We start from the raw sequence: 5844 nt of genomic DNA, 5'->3' as shown, positions 1-5844 counted from the left end.
AAGTGCAACAGTTTCTATTTACTAACTACATTCTATCAAAAAAGACAGATCCCTATGGTCTACTGACCCCACAAAGAATGGGGTCACTCAGACTACCAGATAACCATTTTCTAAAGCCCACCTCCATATCAAAAAGCGAGGCTCTTATTCAGACTGCAAGATATAAACTCCAGTGTAGAGCTCCTCATTGGTGACCCATTTGGGACCTCTTCTGCTGAACTGAAAGCTTGTTTTCTAATCAACTTTGCAACTCTCCATTTGTTGATGTTTCAAATTCTTCATGAACGTAGGACAAGAACCAGCATAGATGTTGGCTCTGATCATCCAGCAGTCCTGCATCAAAAGGATTTGTGATGGGTATACCAAAAAAAGATAAACTACATTTAGTTTTCAGTATTGAGAATGAGGTGGAAAACCCAGTCTGATGAATAAATTTACCGTATACGAGGTATAGAAAGAGTGCTATGAGATCATTAAGAAATGACACTTAGAGGCCAGATGGTGGCACAGTGGTAAAATGTGATGCTCTCTGAGGCAATCCTGGTATCAGATGGAGGAACTGAGCTGTGTTATGTGAAATTCCTGGTTCTTTGGATCCAGGTCTCTAAAATTAGAGACATGCCTTAAGATGAAAAATGAAAAACCACAAACACTAGTAAAGTAAGAAAAGATAAGTTTTAACAGGAAAGTAAAGATTTTCAATAGAAAAGAAATGTACCCCCATGCCAGAGAGGTACATAGGTGGGCAGTTGCCAGAGAAGGACAACTGCCCTGGGCATGGGGTTAGTTGCTACTTTTATTTTGAGAAGCTGTAATGAATATTTATCAGGGGAGGTCTGTAATTTTAGTTGTGTTCCTTTCTTTAGTTTCTGGACTTCCATCTGCTCCTGCATACTTCTCCAGGTAAGAAATCTGAGGAATGTGATTACACAATTACAAGTGCCCAATGTGAACTTGGAAGCTATGAGCACCTGTGTAGGAATTGAGGCAGGAGAAAGCTAACAAATGGGGCTGGAGCATCTGCCTATGGGGATAGGTAGAAAAAACTGATCAGGGAAGAAAATTCCCTACCCAATATAATGTAGGCAGTAGATTAATGGTGGATGTCTATCTGATTAAGCCACATTTGATATAGCCAATGGGATGAATCAGTGGGCCAGCCATATTTGATAGAGCCAATGAGATGAGAACAATCAGTGGACCCAGCCAATGATCAACTAACATGACCCAGATTTAAAAATTATAAATCTCATAGAATGTAACTTCTGAGGCCTACTCTCTCTGTCTGCTCAGGTCCACTCCTACCTCTCAGGAGTGTACTTTTTATTTTTACTTAATAAATTCTTTTCCTTTTGCTATTGGTGTGTTTTGTTCAATTCTTTGTCTGAAAAAAAAAAAAAACAAGAAGCAGGATATCATTGCAGAAGCCATCTCTCAACAGAATGATCTGTCCTATTAGTTTATTGCCCAATAGTAATTAGAATGTTGACCAAACATCCTGTTGGATTTTTATGTATTTATACACAGAATGACTACAGGGAAGATTACAACTTTCCCTAAGTGTCTTTTCTTTAAACAATCTTAGGTAATAAAAGGTAAAAATAAAATCACTCTCTCCTTTCCTGGAGCCAAAAGCTGGATGGGAGGAAGGAGTCTTCATAAAGGGTCTGATAGAATTGCTGATAAGCTGTGATAGGTGAGGCAGATGTTCTTTTGCTATTATCTCAGGGATTCCCACTCATATCTGGTTGACAACATATAACAATCCCATACAGGAAGGTTCCCATTCAAGTTCAGAGACCCTAAGTGTACTGGACAGACACCTGCACATGATCTGGGGCAGGCTAAAGGCTGGGGGTGGATCATGGCATGGAGACTCTGTTGGTGGTGCTGTCTCTGTGTCTCTTGATTGTGGAATAAATACACTTTAAAAAAGGAGAAACACTTAGCACAAGTTGGGGATTTTGAGGTTAGCTGAATCATGAAGGACGAGCTGGAGATAGTCAAGAAAAGAAAGGTAGCACTAGAATTCCAGGTACAGAGTGGGTACGATGTGAGCAATCATTTAGTAGTTTAGTGTGGTATATAAAAGTGTATGGAATGCTAAAATATTTCCACTATTACTGATTATGAGATGTGAGTGAAACATGAGTGCATCAGGAATTCTTGTCAGTACTTAAATCCTGTATCATGGGAGAATATACCCATATCAGTAATTCACTCTTATCCAACCTTATTTTCTGCCTTCTCTGGATTCAGTGAAATTGATCAGGGACTCTAAAAGGTCTGGGCCCTCACATTCTTCTTTCTGTTAAGAAAAAAAAAATAGAAATTTACCAAAGTAAAAATGAGTAAGAGCTGAACTAAAACTAAAGTACTTCTCTAGGCTGCTTGGAATCAGGGGTCCATTTTAATTTTAATGGCCCAAGTAAAGCTTGAAACTCCAGATTTTGGTGTTGCCTACCTCATGTCTAGAAGCAATTGTCAGCAGGCAGGTAGATTCTAGCTCATAGTAAACAAAGTGACCTTCAAATGGTAATTAATTTACAATGGGGCCCATTACTCCTTTTATCCTGCAATGCTCCTTAAACTCCTGATTTACAGTTATTTTTGTGGGACCAGCAGGTGGTGTGGTCCTTAAGGTGTTAAGTGGTGTGAGTCCTTAAGGACTCAGATCCGCACATGACTGGTGCGGACCTGAGTCCCTGTCTTGGAAGGTTGCTTTCTCACTCTTTCTCTGGTGAGTGTGCATGCCCTGTAGCAATTTAAAAAAATTAATTAAATTGAATTAATAATTCTTAAAAAATAAAGTTATCTTTGATATTTTAATGAATCAAAATAAATTCTTCCCAAACAACTCTTAACATACCTTTTCTGATTTTCTTTTGTCAAAGAAAATAGTTTTTCAACTATAGGAATTAGGAAATAGTTGAGACATGGTAAAATAAGCCACATTGGCCATAAGTAAGGGTCATAAGATTCTAAAAACACTCACACTTGAAGGAAAATATAAGATTATAACTCAAATTATAAGATGTTTTGCAGAATGGAAATGGCTCCCTGTAAGCACTTAGACTCCAGGCTCAAAGGCACCAGAAATCCAGTGATTGTCCACGACCCCAGAATAGAAATTTATTGCTTAAGGCTTCACCAATCAAGGAAGCACATGCAAAGATGATGCCCTCTAGAACCAATCATCAGTCTGATCATGTGTCTTAGAGTCCTACCTTCAGTTTAACCCTTGAAAATGCATGAGCATTAGTCCAAGGTGGAGACTGGGCCTTTTCAGCCTGAGCTGCCACCTCTTTGTTTTGCACATGGCAATAAAGTTGTACTTTCCTTAACTGCACCCTATGTCTATAATTTGCTTTTGGTACATGGCCAAGTGGGCTTGGTTTGAGTTTGGTAACACCCACATGTGGGGTATTTATAAGAAAATGGACAAGCAAGAGTTAGTAAAGAGGGATGAAGATGAGCCTTACCCTAAGGACATAAATAAACTTGCTCAAGTTTAAGGGTACAAGATAAAGCACCCAGATGAGCTTTTACACAGGGAACAGTGATATCCCATACTGCCTCTGGCGCCGCCTCTATAAGCAATCACTGCAGACACCTTGCATTTCTAGGAAAAGACCAACTTCCGCATCCAAAGCAGAGCTTGCAGAGTTCATCTTTATCTTCCCTGCTGTGATTGAGACCATATAAAGGAGCCCCTCCCTGACAAAAGACATGAACCTGCAAACTTGCTCAGGTCTCACATTGGGTACTCTCTCCCATGATCCAAGCTCTAATAAATTTAACTTCTGTTCAGGCTCACATTTCTGTCCTGGTAAATTCTTTTACCACACACATACGAGCTCTAGTGCCCCACCACCATGCTGCACCATATTCTCTTGAACCAGTGCCATCCATATATATTCTCCCAGTTTCAGCCACTGTATGTTGCTCCTTAAGCTAGGTTCTGCAGCTCTTCTAAAATATAGTCCTTTCTTCTTTTAATGGGACTAGAAGTTCATCAGTTATTTTTATTTATTTATGTTTTTGGAGAGGTTTCTGCTATAGGGCGCGAGCGCTTGCCAGACAGAGAGAGACAGAGACAGAAAGCCAGAAATCACCCCCCAGGAGGGATAGCCACGCTGCAATCCCTTCTCCTCCTCCATTCTCCTCTCGGGATATTGGGCACACACACACAAGTGTCCAGCATGAGTTTAAGCCACCAGGTCCAGGACTTGAACAGCGGTCGGTCACATGGAAGTCCAGCGACACAGCCATTACGCCAACTGCGGGTTCCATCAACTTTTTTTCTTTTCTTTTCCTTTTTTTTTTTTTCTGTTTTCTTTTTTTTTTTTTTTTTTTTTTTTTTTTTTTTTTTTTGTAACTTACCCTTTCCTTTTGGCCCAGTGACCACGAGAGAAGATGTGAGAATAGATTCTGACTTAGCTCCAAGTTGACTTGCAAGCCAAAAGTCTCTGCATAGTCTTTCAAATAAAACAGGAATGATAATGTCCAGGAAGAAATGAACTACTTCATGGGAATCTAGGATTTCAAAGTTTTTGATGAATCAGTACAAGTGTTCCTGGCCACTAGTACCAGGGCCTCATCCTTCCTAGGTATCCTTGCTATCTGATTTTAGCAAGCAGATATTCCAGAGCTGAGCATTTTATTTTCTCAGGACTTCTCTTACTCTTATAAATAAGTTCTGTATATAATCCTTAGCTTTTTCTGTTCTCTAACTTCAGAAGAAAACATTCTGTGTGCATGCTCCCAAAGACGTCCTATGATTGATTTTAATGCTTGACTTCAAATTTGTGATGCACTATTATAATATTATGAGATACATATTAGGCCTTTAACTGATTTCCTGTCATACAACTTCTAAAGTCATTGGATCTTTAAAGAAAAGAGTATCTTTTTGTATACTAATCAATTGACTAATAATTGTTCCATAAATATCCAAAAAGATGGAGATTGGAAGGCTTTCAGGAAAGTGAACAAGAACACTTCTGCTTGCTGAGAGGGTGATGTACCCCAACGCCACAGATACAGGAAGTCCTGTACAGGACTTTCCCAGACCCCCCCCCCCTCCTTTTTTTTTTCTTTTTTTTGGAGAGGATTTTGCTATAGGACTCATGAACTCACCAGAAAGACAGAGAGATAGAAAGTGAGAAATCATTCCCCAGGTGGGATGGCCATGCCACAATCCCTTCTCCTCTATTCTCCTCTTGGGATCTTGGGCATGCACACACACGTGCCCAGCGTGAGTTTAAGCCACCAGGTCTGGGACTCGAACTGCAGTCGACTACATGGGAATCCAGCGACATAGCCATTACACTAACTGCTGATCCATAGACCTCCCCCTTTGTAACAGAGAATTCCAAAAAGTACATGGAAAAGTGTAGTTAAAATATTGTTATTTTGGTACAAACGTTCTTTGAAATCTATGGATAGTTTTGATTCTAGAACAGGCACTGTGATGTCTGCACTGGAGAACCAGAAATCAAGTCTATACCACTCACCACTTGACAGAAATGAATCTTCAGAGATAAGAGTTGGTGAATAAAGTAAGGAATTTATTGCAGTGAAGCCAGCACTGGAAAGAGAGTAGACTGGACTCCATAACCATCTCCTCTGTACCAGATGAGATATAAAACTTATATAGGGAAAGGGGTCAGCATGAATGTGTATCTAGAAGCATAGGGCAAGTTATTCATTGTTTTGGAGTAAAATGAAAAAGAGATGTGGTCATTGTCAGCAGGATCATAAGAACACGGTAGTGTTAGGGAGGCAATCACTGATTGAAGAACAGTCTTCATTCAGGGCATGGAGGATGGAATGACTAGTTTC

Source organism: Tupaia chinensis, unplaced genomic scaffold (assembly GCF_000334495.1).
Source record: "Tupaia chinensis unplaced genomic scaffold, TupChi_1.0 Scaffold143886_1, whole genome shotgun sequence".
Classification (NCBI taxonomy): domain Eukaryota; kingdom Metazoa; phylum Chordata; class Mammalia; order Scandentia; family Tupaiidae; genus Tupaia; species Tupaia belangeri.
This window is presented reverse-complemented; position numbering follows the sequence as displayed.